This window comes from Balearica regulorum, chromosome 1 (genome assembly GCF_011004875.1).
Source record: "Balearica regulorum gibbericeps isolate bBalReg1 chromosome 1, bBalReg1.pri, whole genome shotgun sequence".
NCBI classification, from domain to species: Eukaryota; Metazoa; Chordata; class Aves; order Gruiformes; family Gruidae; genus Balearica; species Balearica regulorum.
Window position 1 is genome coordinate 21,962,475 of NC_046184.1, and position 14,030 is coordinate 21,976,504.

Below are 14,030 nucleotides of genomic sequence, written 5' to 3' on the forward strand. Positions count from 1 at the left end.
TGCATGAGAAAGCCATAAATAATGTAAGGAGAGGGACTACTTTCCTTCACAGTGCCTGCACAATGGTATGTGTTGAAAACGACATGCATAAGTCCTCATCTGTGAATAAATGCTTAGTTAGATCTTAAGTTCATGCACAAAGAGCAATAAAAAATTAAATAGAGAAAGAAAGAAAGAAAGAAAGAAAGAAAGAAAGAAAGAAAGAAAGAAAGAAAGAAAGAAAGAAAGAAAGAAAAAAAAGAATAGTAAACAGAGCTCAAATCTCTATGGGTTTATTAAAAAACACAGAGAAACAGGAGACAATATTGGTAGCTTTAATATTTTTAATACAAAATATTAATGATGGCATTTCTGGAGTAATGAATTGGAATTTAATGTCCAGCTCCCAACCTCTTTGACTCCTCTGAACAGTGTTCTTTCCAAGCTGTATTGACATACGTTCAGTGTGAGCCAGAACTGGATGGCTGATGCTGCAAAGTTCTTCTACACAGTCACTTTTTCATCAAAACTTTAAAAAAAATTCTTTTGAAAACACATCCAGAACATTACATACTCAAAAATAAGTTCATGCAAAAATGAGTTTTTAAAGTTTCTGTTAAACACTCGTACACAATATATTACCACAAAAATGTCCCTCCCAAGGCGATGATGCTAAGCATACTCCATCATCTCCATTTCAGACCCAGCAATGTAGGACATAGGTCCCACTCCTGCTCCAGTAAACTGAATCGAATGGCAATTGCTGCAGTGTAGTTGTGGGGGCAGTGGGAAGGTTTCTGCAGCACAGCATACCTATGGGTAGAGGACACCAAAGAGAAGCTGTCCCAGCATTTCTAAAACTTACACAGCTCTCTACATTCACAGCCTTCTACTCCTCCTGGGAAGGGGCTGAGGCTCTGGGAATCCTAGCAGAAGTCTCCCTTACTAATACCCCTGTAACATCAGGATTTTGTTACATCTTATAATCATGCATTATCCACAAGCCTATCTGAATGGCATTCCTAACCTGTTTACTGTTTAAAATGGGCAGATCTTACCAAGGAAGAAGATAATTCGTCCATCAGTCTAATCACCACTCTATAAAATAAAACCCTAGGAAAATATGCTAGCACCCATCCACCACACCCTAAATGAGAACTGAAGACAGTATGGATGGTTTTCTGTGCATGAAGTGTGTGTCATCTCTCTTCATTCATGGTGAGACCCCTCTGATCCTTAACACCCATATGCTTTTCTGCACTCTGTGGTCCAAACATTTCAGATCTCAAACTTGAATCACTTCACAGACTTCTGTGGACAGCTTTCTGCTAGAGAAGGGAGAAAAGAATAAGAAGAGCAGATGTTTTTTATTAGAACTTGATATATACAGAGAGGCAAGAGCAGGACCTGTGGGGCCTGTGGTTGCTCTCTGACATTTGGGTGCCGTTAAGTATGTGAAGAGGCTAATTAGAAGCTGCTGACTGGCTAGGTGTTGCCACATGATGCTTGTGATGAAAAGAAACTTCAAATCCCAGAGGAGTCAGATGACTGTATTGGTTGACAAATCCAGGTACCTTCTAAAGGTGCTGGAAAAGGGGCACCTGACCTTGCAGACACCCACTACATTCGTTCTGCAAGTGTGCTGGCAGCCAGTATGGCAGCAACATTGCCACAAATTAGCTAATATTTGCAATATCTATTGACCTCCCCCAGCACCATGAGAATGCTTGGAATATAATTTATCCAGGGTCTTTATAAACTCTTAATCCTTCAGGTCCATAAGAAACCTATTAAACCACTCTGTGCATTCCCAAATTTTCCCCCCAGCACCATGGAGTGGATGATGCTAGTGAAGATGCCAGCAAACAGTAAGAATGACACCGGAGCTCAAGGAGATATTGACCTCTGTAATACTCACAGTGGTACTGCCAGAGAATCCCTTCACTATGTTGTCATCTTTTAAAGGTTTCTAACTCCTTTTTTTTCAGTGTGTGAGGTGCTTCCACAAGACTGACATATGATTCTGGGAAAATAGAAACTCAATCTGCACTGAGTTACACAATTAAGACAATAGAATCACTGTAAAAAGAAAATATTGGTATTTTAGTACTAGCACTGCTGGATGTTACTTGAAAAAATATTTTCCAAGGGATACCTAATGGTTTCATCTGACAATAGTCATTTTTAAAAAGCCTGAACTGTATTAAAAGGCCTCATGTACCAAAGTTCTCTTTTTCTTGCTAAATAATGGCTAATTCTCTTGTAGGTTTTATTCTCCCCTCAACACAGTCGGTGTTGAAAAGCATTTAAAGAACATTTAAAGAAACACTGTCAGTATTTCTGGTAATTTCAACACCATTTGAATGTGTGAAACAGCCTACCAATTATTTCAGTTAATTTCTTCTAAATATCCTCCTGATTCTTAATAAAGTCAGAATAATACAAAGGATACTAATTATCAAGTTCCCCCTGTTCTCCAGATGGCCACTAGCTCATTCTCCGCTCTACCTTTCATCACTTTTTTCAGTCTTTCCAAGCTCAGATCCTATTCTTTTCTAGCATATCTCAAGGAAATATTTCTAATGACTGAAGGATGGAGAGGTTGATGCTGCTTTTCATATATGGGGGGAAATCATTAAGCAAAGGGTTACAGGGTTTTTAGCTCCTATAAGAATTATTGTCAGAAGCTCTGTTAGAGATCAGCCAAGTCTTGAAATGAAGTGGAAAGTCCTGAGATACAACCTGTTGTGTACAGGGCCTAGAAATGGAAGAACATTGCCAAGAATGTCTGCTCTGATTTGTGAGATCTGATTTGTGGGACACTTTGGGATTGCAATTGGATTTTATGAACTGGCTGTCTCTTTTCTCAATCACAACAGCTTTTAGTGTATTCTTCGCTCATTTTTCCTGTCTGAGGAACCAGAAAGTCACACTTCTATATCTGGAAGAAAGAGTGACATACATGCTAGATCCATCTGGTTGATACAGTGGATATGGTTTGTGGTCTACCAGTAAGAAGGTGGTGAAATCAAGAAAATTACTTTGACCAGCATTACGTATACACACAGAGGATAAAGCAAATTGCCAGAGTGAAAACCAAGGAACTTAGGTGTGAAATAAGGGCTTAAAATGTAAAAGCAAACTTCAGGCAAGAGAAGGAAGTGAAGGCACAGTCTTTAGACAGTAAGAAGATTTATATGTTTTTTTTACTGTTCCAAATCATTCAAGATTGCAGGACGCTGATAAGGTGGTACACCACAGAGTTACCATTTGCCAAGGACAAGCAAATCCTTGCCTAAGAAGTGAATCTGAAAGGAAACAGACCTGAACCCTACAGGTACCTCTAATGTGCTCCTCTCCAGAGGAAACAAACCCAGGGAGCCTTGTGCAAGCTCCGGGGACAGGCGTTCTTAGACAGATAACGTACCCACTGGAAACAGGACGAGCGCACTGACCCTGCTCAGCTTCCTCCCACAGAAAGGTGGCAAGCTGAAACTGTGGGGCTTGCTAGAGAGACAATGCTGGAGCTCACTCTGACAAGGAGACCTGAAGAGTCGTTGGGCTTGTCACGGGGGACTCTGCCTGTACGGGGGTCCTGCTGGAGTAATTTCATTCGGAGTCCATGTGCAGGGGAGAAAAAAGCCATCCTGAGGTTAGAAGGACTTCTACCCTCCTCCAACAAGCAACACAATGCTCAGAGTGAACTACAACAACTTGTGCTGATATTACAAAAGTTTGACCCACCCAATAACCAAAGCACTAGAGCCAGGATTTCTGGGAAGCTGGAGGGGAGAGAGGGTTGTGATAATGTGTAAGGGAAAGAAGCCTGAATATGAAAGCCACAGAAATGAAAGCAGTCACTGATAACATGAATCAGCTACAGGTAGCAAAGGAAGACTGCAAGCTGTGGGCGTGGAAGTGAGAAACTGCAAGCTTTCTTCAAGGATTGTTTGTGGGAATGACTAAATTTGATGAACTGGAGAGACAGCGAAAGGTGTCCCTTTTCCTGAGTGCACATAACTGGTGACACCTCAGAGACAGGGACCATGACTGCTTGCTGAGCTCTGTCTTAATACATCTTGAACCTGATGCCAGAAAGAAACAAGAAAAGCTCCTGTACTGGATCAGTCCTAAAGGAAGTCAAAGCCCAAGCACTGAGACCAGGAGAGAGGAGTCTAACTGTCTGACTTTGCAGGCAATTTACCAAATCAGAACCTATAACAGGCTAATTCTGACATAATCACATCCATAAACATATCCTCCCAAGCAGCTGACAGACATGCCTCACTGATGCTTTTGTTCATCTAAGACATTATTCATGCAGTGCAATTTGATACCTGTTTGGGCAAGCAGCATGCCCAAAGATACTTGTAAAATCAGGGAAGGTAAAGACTCAGTATAATGTATAATTAAGGAATATGCTGGGCAATGATGTAATTTGAAGTATATTTACATGTGCTTGTGTACTTTTGTAAGGTGTGTTGTTTTTCCTTAACTCTGTGATGATATCTATGAAGAGCAATGTACTTGATTACCCTGGTGTGCAGCACAGTGACCTATATGAGATTTACCCATTTTAAGGCCAAATTAAACCACAGTAATTATATAGCCTGACTTCTTGTATGACTGCAGAAATGGAAAAATCAGGGCCAACAAGAGTTGTTCTTGGCCCAGGTTAGACAAAACATTCAATTTCTGGCATCCCTGTTCTTTTCCATTGACTTATTTTATCCCTTTTTTGAGTCTTCTCACCTCCCATGTAAAAATAAAATAACTCAACATAGAAGCCGTGCAGAGGGAGCCAACATGATTGCAAAGGGAGAGAGTGGAAAAGGGCAGTGTAAAGAGCGGGGGATGCTAAAGAAAAGAGCTCAAAGGGACTTTAGTACCTCAAGTAAACAACCTCTGTTATTACTGTCTCTCTTCATTCCTGCGGTTCTTTCCCACCATGTAGGTGATTGCTACCAAGCCTGAGGAAGTATCAGTTATGATTTATCTTTTGTAATTTTGATAGTAGTAACTAAATAAATTTCATTTGTCTATTTTCACAGCTAAGCCACCTTTCTTGGAAGAATATCCCTGTCTTCAGTAAAACTGCTGTCACTAAAAGCCTCCCTTAAGACTGTTTCCAACCTAATATTAAGTCCCTTTCACCCTTTAGCACACCACAGGAAGAGACAGAAAAAATGTTCACTACAATTCAAGAAATCGAAGGATGCTGAAATCTAACCTGTGAACAACCTTTCCACTTTCACAGCTAAATGTTACAACTACCTTTTATTTCTTGACAGTCTGCATTCTTGGGTCCCAGGTGTAAATACTTTGGAAATCTGAGATGCAAGGCTTTCAACTGTATGCTGAAAGCTGTAAATATCAGGCACAATTTCCTTTTATTTTAATGAGTGGGTTGTCATGGAAACTTTGCAGTGGACTCTGGGCTTCATACTCAAAACTCTTGAGATTTCTGGCAGTTCCCTGATGGGTCCTGTCAACTGCTCTTTCACAGGAAGTGATAATAAAAATTCACTTTCCTGTTCAGTGAACCTTGAATGAACTGAAGGAGAACAACCTCAAATCCACTTGCTTCCTCTCACTCCAAATTTCATATGCATGACTGATAGCATCCTACTTAACCCTTTCAATAACTTTCTAAACAGCTGAGATCAGTAACAGTTAAAAACTCTCTATTATTACATGATCTTGAAAGTCATTTGATTTTTACATGAAACGGGTATAAAAAGCTGCCTTCTTACAAATTTATAAATGCTGACCTCTAAGTGAGGTTGGAGAGTTAAAAGGTAAAAGGACAAAGCCTCAACATTTTTAATCAGAATACTTTTTTTTCTTCCCAAGTTTATTTCCTGAGCTTAAATCATTTCAAAGCAATGGCAGAATGAGGTTAATTTCCTGTTTTCTGATTTTTAATATATTTTACTTTGTAAATGTCTTACATAGATATGTCACATTAGTAAGTGAAAGACAATAAAAAACCCTAAGCATCCTTTTCCAGTCCACAGTGAGTTATTTTTCAGCAAGGTTTATATATTCAGAAAGTTCTCCTGCTGTACAATACATCACTGTTATGAAACCATCTTTTGAGAACTATTCCCTCAAGGCTTCTGCTTTCAGTGCTGAGGAAAGATTCCTGAAATTTGTCCTGAACATGATCACCAAAATGCCTGGAGATAATCAGGCATCTATGCTGCTGTTCATCCCTTTTCTCTTGTTTTTCATATTTCTCAATTTCACAGCTGTTACATTTCAACACATTGACCAAAATACTGTATATTAAGATAACTTGTCCCTCCCACAGCTGATTTCAGATGTGTCTGCAAGGGAAAGCAAAGAACTGCTCGAAACAGGTGCTACTGAGTGTTTGCTGGCTTGCGTTACTGAGTTGCAGTAACAACTTCAGGAAGATTTTGCAAGTCTAGCAGCTCTGGAATGTGTCCAGCCTCCCTGGGAGGTGAGTGACTCCAGCACACAGCACGTTAGCTGCTGTCCTCTCATTGCTACCAGCCAGATCTCCACGTTGCTGCACAGTCAGCTTCTGAAGCTTACCATCTTACCCTCACGTTAGGTTCTTTGAGAGGAACCTCAAAAACATGCAAGCAAACAAACAAAATCCCCCAACTGTTCTAGCTGCCTATCCACCAATATAACAAACAGGAGAGAAAGTAAAAGTGCTCACTCATTGCTCTAAATTCACATAATGCTACTTAATCCTTCTGGTAAGCTTTGCACAATTAAAAAGTTAGAAACCTCTGCTTCAGCTGCTTAGAAAGGATCAGATGGCAACAGGAGGGAGGAAAATGAAAAGGTATTACTTATCACTGACAACTTGTAAGCAATACTTACAGGTCATGTTGAAACAGGTAAAACACTAAATGGGCTCAGATTCAGTGGTTCCTTTCACCTGTCCATTTACATGACAAAACAGTATGACCATGCCCATATACACTTATATTATAACAGCCTGGTGAGGTGCAGTGGAAGCCTCTAAGCTGGGTGAAGGCCACTGTTCAGAGGACTAAACAGCAATGGGTGTTACAAGATCCGGTGGAGGGAAGCTTAAGAAAGATGCAATCAACAGAAAGAAGTTACAAATATTTGATATGAAGAATTCACCAGTGGATGTGGTCCATTTTCCTCTACTAGAATTTTAAAAGTGAAGATTGCCTGCAATTCCAAAAGGTGTTTGCTAGATAATCCATAGCTACTCTTCTTGAAGGCAGATCCAGAAGAAATACTATGGTCTCGTATGGGCAGCACGACTAGATGATGAAATGGTCTCTTCTGATGTTAAAGTCCAAGAAAGTGATTATCGTGTGAACTGCCAAACCTTTGTATCCCTTCTCCAATCCCACAGCACCACCACGAAGACAGAAGTTCATGTGAAGTGGCCCACGTTGGTAAACTGCTGGATTAAATTTCACTGTTATCACCCTCCTTGAGGAAGTGTAATGTCTCCACATTCAGATATTGTGACAGTGTTGCTATGTTTTTTGTCTGTACTCTTGGCTCAAAAGTTACTGATGCCCAACTGACTTCAGGTGCAGTGACACCCAAGGCACTGTGTTTCTCTAGGTGGATGTAGATCTTTCCTAGACCAATAGCACACATTGCCCCAGTGCCTCACTTTGCCTAAGAAGAATATAATAATCTTCCTACAAAAATCTAACTGGAAAATGCCCAAAAGTGGAAAAACAAGTTTATTCACATATTTCACATGATAAATATGCACACAAATTAACATTCTTACTTAGGATTTCCATACTGACCATTGGCTGAAATTCTTTTAACTTGTAAAAATTATGAAAATAATGATCAACGTCAGTGAGAGAATAGTTTCTGGTTTCAAATACTGTCTCTCCAGGACACTAGCATTTTAGTCTTTGTGTTTTCCATCTGGCGCTGCACTCCTTTCTTCGTGTTAAACTACTTTGTGATGGACCAAGAATTTGCACTTTGTCTTTACACACTGTGAGTATTCCCATTGACTTCAAGTGGCCTTGAAGTCAACGGAGCTGTCAGGTACATAAGACATCACAGCGTCAGTCAGACCTTTAGAAAGCAACCATCCCGTCTAGCTACTTCTACAGAGGAATTCAGTCACTTACATGCTGCATTTTTGAACCCACAGATCCCATACTCTCAGGCAGAGGTTTGAAGAAGGATGGGGACTGAAATTATTATTATATGTGTCATTAGGGCCCGCTGTGAAATTCAGTCTGCTTTTTGTTTCTTCTACGCACAGCACTTTAATGAAGTTATTAGGGACAGTAGGATCAGTAGTGTCATAAAACAGCATAGAAAGTGTAGGAAGCATGAATCCTTACTTATTTCCGATCATACATCTCAGACACTTGTCCTTCAAACAGTGTTTATATGGTAGTTTATAATCTCATCATACTTCTATTACATGCATGAAAACAAAACAATTGTTATGGCAACATGCTGAGACGGTATTTATAGTGTTTCACACAAGCAAACAGGTTGGCAAACAACAGGGAGAAAATGGACATTAAATTACCTCAACTGAAGAAAAAGCCAAACACATAATGAAATGAAAAAAACTGATTTGCTAAAGTTTGCTCAATGCTACATATGTCTCTGCCACTTGTCACGGAAATGGCTCTACTTTGTACATAAATAAATGCAATATGCATGGTTTAAAAAAATGTTTCAAACCTCCAATTTTATTTTTAATATTTACAGCATAATTGAAATAAGGATAGGTGGCTGAATTCGCATTCAGTAAGACAAATCTATTTCATTATGGAAAATGGCACCATAATAGTAATATATAAAAATCAAGACAGAGGCAGAAGACTAGTTATAATAAATCAGTCTGACACTGTAGTTAACATCACTCTGAAGAATTATGTGACGAAGCCTGGTGAAATAAAAGAAAATGTATATTTATGCTAATTGACATAAAAGTGTTTTGAGCAAGTGAAAAGAAAAAAAAAATCTGACAGCAATTCAATGGGTGATTGGAGTATTGTAAACTGGTGGCTACAAAGTGACTTCTTAAGTTAAGCCACCTACTAGATGAATCCTTTATCTCTTTGGTTAGATGACAGGAGGCAATAAAAACCTATCTTGCCACACATACATGTTAAACGAGCATTAGCAGGTAATCTGATTAGGTGGAATTAGTACAGCATCTTTTGGACAAAGATTTTACATTGTTGAAATCTGAAAAAGAATTCAAAAATCTGCCTAACTGGAAAATGCAGATGCTTTGAAATAGGGATGAATAGCTTGGATATGGTCCAACATGAATTCTGATTCTGGGTTTTTACATTTTGAAACCTACGCTGTCTTCTTACAAACTAGCAAATATAGACAGAAAATGGGCAGAAATGCAATACGTAATACATGTACACTGGCCTATATACAAAACATATTTTAGGGTAGTTTTTAGACAAACACAAATAACTACTTTAGCAAAACTGAGGACTTTTGCTTTTACAGCTACATAGAAATTTAGAAAGATATGGAATCAGACCTTGAGTTCTTTATGTGTGCGTTTTAAGCTACATTTATTCAGTGTTCCCAAATTCACACACTGCGCTTAGAATTTACACTGTATGACACTGCTAACTTAGAAGAACGGCTGAGGATGTTGCCTGAGATGCTTTATATGGCCTGAATGATTTAAATAACACAGATTAATGGAAAGACTCGTGCTGCTGCTTTGCTGTGTCACAGCTGAACTCAAACCTCTACATTTTGCATCCAGGCATGGCAGCTCATCTACGATAGCAATTTGAACACTAATTCTCCTCCCAGAAATTGAGGCAAATCCTGCTCTGAAATGTGTGTAGCTAGCATTTTTCTTGTTGCTGGCTCATAACTGACTTATCACGAAGACTCACACTGCTTTAATGTTGCCAGTTTTGCAGTACCCAGATTGGAAGAGCAAAAAGTTCCCGGTGTGCCTTCCTGTCCCAGCTGCTCGTGTGTGTGCCCTCACACCGCCTCCAGGCACAGCTGAGCTGACACAGCTCTTTGCGGGGCTGCACTGTCACTAAGATCACTGAACTTGTCTGGCTTGAAAATAAGGCTTTTTTTCCTTTGCGGAATTCTTGACCTGCATTGATTCATCGTTTCAGCCAAGAGCCCAACCTCATGAAATCTCGTGTTGGCACAGCTGAGGGGATGAAGGGGTTGGGAGTGCTTTAAACTGTCATTGCCACTGAAGCTGACATATTGTGAAGCTACAGCTTGGGGAGAGCAGCACATGGTATTTTCCCATATGAAACCAATATAGTACCACATTAATGATTCTGTATCGCCAACAATACTACATATTTGGCCGTTGTAGTTAGTGGGCATTGGATTTGCACTGCCCACAGCAAACATTTGGTAATAATCTGCAAAACAACGAAACCCCACTAATTTAAAAAAGTTAACTGAAATGCATTGAAGAGCTTGTTCTACAAGGAAAATAAAACTGTTAATATAAATTCTAATTTTTCTCCAGTGTTTCTTTTAAAAACTTGTATATCAAAAGAGCAGTTTATGACTGAAGGTGTCAATCACCCCATGTTTCTTTATGACTGATGAGCATCAAAATTATACCATGCATTCTAAAAAAATAAACAGGGATTTAATCTTAATTTAAAGTACATAATTCTAATTTAAGGTATTTTATTATATTCTAAAAGAGTAATGGAAAAACTGGTGTGGGAATCAACTAAGAAAATCCCTGAAATATAAGGATTTACTTAAGGTCAGTCAGAAAGGTTATTTGAAAAGTATATCTTGTCAAACCAGCACAATTTCTCAGGTGTTCATTTTAGGCAAAGTACCCGACAAAGATATTTTTCAATCATTTTTTTATTTCCATCTGCCTCTGAATTGCATAACATAAGCTGCCAGAAGCATTGGGGTTTAACTTTGCACTGCATAACACCTTTTTTGTTTGTTTTAAACAGCTCTATATGATATCATCAAGATGCATGTTGAACAGATTACGAATTAGTTGTAGGTAGATCTCAATATGGGATCCCAGTTTAATGATGATCAGTACTCTATGTTATTCAGCACTTTTGTCATTGATCAAGAATTAAGCACAATATTGATTCTAATGTATTTTGCAAGTCATTCAGAAAGAACATGGATAATTAGTGGACCAAGAGATTACATAAAGCATTCCTGTATTGCTTGGTAAATTCACAGAATGCATTTAAACCCCACTAAATGCAAAGTGAAAAATCAAGTAAGATGCAGGCTATACTTACAGAATGAAGAACTATATCCTGGAAAGCTGAGATTCAGCTGGGTAGTGCTGGATGAGCAATTTGACATGCATTCTCCATGGTTTGCATTACATTCTTCTGCAATGGCAAAAAAAGGCATATTTATAAGACTGCATAGTCAGTTGAGACTGGTACTGAAACATGGCATGACATTTTCTTATTGCTATTTTTTAAAAATGACATTGACAAATCATCCAGAAAACAAGCCATAAAGATATTTAAGGTGGAAGGAAATGCCTCGCTGTGAGAGGCTGTAACAAGTCCATCTGTTTACTTTATAAAAAAAAGCAGACTGAAAGGGGATTTGAATGTATTGTATAAAACCTTGTGGGGAAATATACCGAAGAGTATGTAATCCCGTGGTGAAAACCTGAAACCAGGCAAACTCAAATGAGAAATTAAGAGCACACTTCTAACACTGGCAGTGATAAGTCAATGAAGGAAACTATCAAGGGAAAAGGTGCATTCTGTAACTGTTGATGTCTCTGGATGATAAGTTTGACTCAAAATCCAAGATATGGTTTAGCAACACCCCTGATTCACCTCAGAGCATGCCCTGCTGAGTGGAATCTCTCAATCTGTCATATTGAGGTAAAATACGTGATCTAGTGTCTCCTTTTTGCTTTAAACTGTAAAAATGTCTGATTTCAGGTCCTGAGGGCTTTTACATGCCGTCACACAACTACAAGAAAATCTATTGTCCAGTGGTAACTGAACTGTTATTCTTAACATTGTTTTCAGTGTTATTCTTAACAAGGTACAGGTCTTAAATCATTTCTCACTAAGAAGAAACATCTGCACCCTCCTACACTGGAGATCAGAGTAGTTGTTGGTAGACAAAAGAAAGGCACTGCTCTATTCTCAGGCTTGTATTTTCGTTATTTTCTCTGATTTAGAAGACATCTCCATATTATTCTTAATAGTGATGAAATTACAACCTCCTTTTGTCGTTAATAAAACTCCAGTTTTGAACATTGCCATGATTTTCTCATGCATTTTTCTAGAACAGAATCTTCTTGCCTTAGTGGAGGGGATTTTGCATATGTATATCTTTACTCTGTCCCTCGACAATATTAATATATTTTCTAATGATTAGGATTTTTCTAAAAAGACATTATTTCTAGAAAATAATAATATGTGTCATATACTCTAAATAGCACAAATACACAAATGCATATTTTAAAACAGCTATATTGCAAGCTGAGACCTTTAACTCCTTTGTTCTAGAAACCCACTGTCATTAAAATACCAGTCAAACAGTGCTCAAATTAATCTCAGAAAAACTTTGGGCCACAAAGTGACTCAAGGCCTTGGGTATTTCCATGGCTGGATTTGGGTTCTGGAACTCACCCCAGAGAGCCTCTACAACATACGTCATGATGGCTGGGATGGGACATGAGCTGGGAACAGGACTGTGACAGCCAGCACGAAGAGTGGAGAAGAGGTATAAATTGGTCAGAAAAAAAAAATAGAGAATATGAACAATGAAATTCTGCCCTTCCCCCTGACTTTTGCATACATACAAGACTGGGCTTTCCATCTGACTGGTCTTTCTGAACATACGAGTCCAAGCTCTTCCTCAGGCAGAGATGACCAGCTCCCTTCTCTCCTTGTCCAAAGAGGAGCTGGTGGAGGTGGCACTGCTTACCTCTCAAACTTCAAGATTCGATGCCACCCACCACTCCACATGAAATTGTTTCACTGCAGAAAGAAATACAAGATTTCAGCTAGGAGTCAGGAGCACAAAGGATGATGACTGACACCTCCTAATGCAGAATCCACCAGCCAGGGAAAGATCTCGGTCAAGAGGGCTCAACTAGAAAAACATATGTCTAGAAATACAAATGGCATGAAATATAAGATATTTTGGGCGGGCACTACAGCAGAATCTTACGTCTGGGTTCTTATGACTTCTCAACTCTTATAGCATTAAATTGGAGACTGCATATATCTTGAATTTATGTATTGTTGTTATACCTGTGTCCCAACTAGCCACTTTACTTTTTTAGGTGTATTGCTTAGTTCCAGCTGCAGCCTAAGCCTGAGCTCTTTCCAAAATCTAGTTAAACTTCTCCACATTGTTCCAGTATGAATTCATGCTGTCTGGGTAATGCACATTGACAGATTTCTGGCATTCTTGCCCACCTCATACTGTCAAAAAGGCAAATGAGATACATGAGAATGGCCGGTACATGCCAAGGTCCATTCACACTTCACATGAGCATACCACAGAGTGTCTGCAATGTCCCCAAGGCCCTCCCTGCCCTCCCTCTTTTTTTCTCTTCGATAGCAATGAGGAAATCAGATTTTGAAAATACCTGGAAGCATGAATTCACACACTGGATAAATGTTTTTATAACCCTTTACACAAAGAAGATTGACAGCTTACTCAAAAAGAAGCACTTCTAAACACAATGCTTCATTAACCAGCTAAAATGATAACTTCTTTCCACAAATAAAGTGCTATCTCCTTGAGAATTATATTCTACAAAATTGCTGCAGCTGACATTATGCCGAAGTGACAAAATATTTTGCTTTGACAAAACCTTGAGAACATTTCATTTTATGTTTCAGAGATTTATACTCATGGATTCATATTTTCAAGGCCAAAATGCCCCATTAGATGCCTTGCATAACACACATCTTTGAATTACAGCTTCTTATTCTTGTACAGTTTTCAACAATTTCTGTTCTACCTAACACTTATCTTCCACAGAGGCATCAAGTCTTGAGCGGCAGAACTAGGGGTGTTATTTCATTTCTTTTATGTTTTCCATTTTG

General features: G+C 38.9%; 1 long non-coding RNA gene across 1 annotated transcript; it reads right to left on the reverse strand.

The window, feature by feature from the left end:
- Nucleotides 1–285: 285 nt before the first annotated feature.
- On the reverse strand, nt 286–12,930 carry LOC142600036 (uncharacterized). The gene is made up of 4 exons (XR_012833502.1): nt 12,773–12,930; nt 11,232–11,327; nt 1,883–2,058; nt 286–1,304 (listed from the first exon to the last, which is right to left on the reverse strand). It is a non-coding gene; the product is annotated as an uncharacterized LOC142600036 (long non-coding RNA).
- Nucleotides 12,931–14,030: the final 1,100 nt, after the last annotated feature.